Source organism: Chrysochloris asiatica, unplaced genomic scaffold (genome assembly GCF_000296735.1).
Source record: "Chrysochloris asiatica unplaced genomic scaffold, ChrAsi1.0 scaffold00111, whole genome shotgun sequence".
NCBI lineage: Eukaryota > Metazoa > Chordata > Mammalia > Afrosoricida > Chrysochloridae > Chrysochloris > Chrysochloris asiatica.
In genome coordinates, this window is record NW_006408629.1 from 9,423,498 (window position 1) to 9,426,095 (window position 2,598).

Here is a 2,598-nt window from a genome sequence, read left to right on the forward strand (position 1 = left end):
GGATCGAACATTGTTTCGTTCTGCTGTGCATGGAGTCGCTATGAGTCGGTTCCGACTCGATGGCACCTGACAACAACAACAACAACAACAATGGTCTTTGATCTTCATCAGCAAGTACTTTAAGTCCTCTTCACTTTCAGCAAGCAAGGTTGTATTATCTGCATATTGTAGGTTGTTAATGAGTCTTCCTGCAATCCTGATGCCATGTTTTTCATTATATGATCCAGCTTCTCAGATTATTTTGTCAGCATACAAATCAAATAAGTATGGTGCAGGAATATAACCCTGGTGCACAGCTTTCCTAATTTGAAACCATTCGGTGTTCCCTTGTTCTGTTCAAACAACTGCCTCTTGGTCTATCTATGTTCAGGTTCCTCATGAGCACAATTAAGTGTTCCAGAGCACTCATTTTCTGCAATGTTGTCTATAATTTGTCATGATCCACTCAATTGCAAGCCTCTGAGTAGTCAATAAAGCACAGATAAACATCTTTCTTGTATTCTCTGCTTTCAGCCAAAGTCCATTTGGCATCAGCAATGATATCCCTCATTCCAGGTCCTCTTATAAATCCAGAGTTTGAACCTCTGGATGTTCTCTGTCTATATGGTTGCAGCCATTTTTGTATTATCATTAGCAAGATTTTATTTGTTTGTGATATCAATGATATTGTCAGATACTTTCTGCATTCCATTGGGTCACTTCTCTTTGGAATGGGGACAGATATGAATTTCTTCCAGTCAGTTGGCCAGGTGGTTGTCGTCCATATTTCTTAGAATAGATGAGTGAGCTTCCTGTGCTGTATCAGTTTGCTGAAAGATTTAAATTTGTATTCCATCAATTCCCAGTGCCTTTGTCTTTGTCAGTGCCTTCAATGCAACTTGAACTTCTTGTTTCAGTATCATTGGCTCCTGATCATATGCCACCTCTTGAAATGGTTGAACATTGACCATTTCATTTTGGTACAATTTCCTTCCATCTTCTTTTGATGCTTTCTGCATCATTCAATAATTTGCCCATAGAATCCTTCAGTATACCACAATTCAAGTCTTGAATTTTTTCTTCACGTCCCTCAGCTTGAGAAATACTGAGCATGTTCTTCCCTTTTGGTTTTCTAACTCCAGTTCCTTACAAGATATTTTGTCATAATATTTGACTGTATCTTCTTGAGCTGGCCTTTGAAAGTTTCTATTCAGCTCTTTTGCCTTCTCATTTCTTCCATTTGTTTTAGCATCTCCATGCTGGACCACACTAGACTGCAAGTTCTGGCGTCTCTTCTGACATCTAGTTTGGTCTTTTCCTTCTTTATTGTCTTCTTAATGACCTTTTGTTTTCTTCCTGTATGATGTTCTTGATGTCATCTCACAACTCTTCTGGTCTTCTGTCTTTTGTGTCTAATGCATCAAATTTGTTCTTGAAAGGATCTCTAAATTCAGGTGGGATATATTGAAGGTCATATTTTGGCTCTCATGTGCTTGTTTTAATTTTCTTCAGCTTCAACCTGAATGTGCATATGAGCAATTGATGATTGATTCCGCAGTCTTGGTTTGGCTGATGATATGGAGCTCTTCTACAGTCTCTTTCCATAAATATAGTCAATTTGATTTCTGTGTATTCCATCTCGTGAGTTCCATGTATATAGTAATCTTTTATGTTGTTTAAAAGAGGTATTTGTAATGAAGAAGTCATTGGTCTTGCAAAATTCTATCACGTGATCTCCAGTATCATTACTATCACCAAGGCCATATCTTCATACTACTGATACTACCTCTGTTTCCTACCTTTGCATTCTAATCACCAGTAATTATCAAAACATCTTGATTACATGTTTGATCAATTTCAGACTGAAGAAGTTGGTAAAATTCTTCAACTTCATCATCACTTGGTTTAGTGGTTGTTGCATACATTTGAATAGTAGTGGTATTAACTGGTTTTCCCTGTAGATGTATGGGTATTATCCTATCACAGACAGTGTTGTACTTCATGATTTATCTTGATATTTTCTCTTTGATGATGAATGGGATACCATTCCTTTTTTGCATAGAGATGCTAACGTAAATGAAAGACATGTAGAGGTAAAAGAGCTGAATACAAAATTTTCAAGGGCAGCTCAAAAAGACAAAGTCAAGTATTATAATGAAATATGCAAAGACCTGGAGTTAGCACATCAAAAGGGAAAAAAACAAGCTCAACATTTCTCAAGCTGAGGGAAGTGACAAAAAATTTAAGCTCTGATCTGCAATATTGAAGGATTCTATGTGCAAAATATTGGATAATTCAGAAATCATCAAAAGACACAGACTCACTATGCCAAAAAGAAATGGTTGATGTTCAATCATTTCAAGAGGTAGCATATGATCAAGAGCTATTGGTCCTGAAGGAAGCAGTCCAAGGTACATTGATGGCATTACTAAAGAACAAGGCTCCAGGAATTGATGGAATACAAATGGAAATCTTTCAACAACTGATGTGGTTTTGTATGTAGTAGAGAAGATAAGGAGCTCTGGTAGCGTAGTGGTTACGAATCGGGCTGCGAACCTTAAGGTCAGCAGTTCGAAACTGCCAGCTGCTCTGCGGGAGAAAGATGAGGCTTTCTACTCC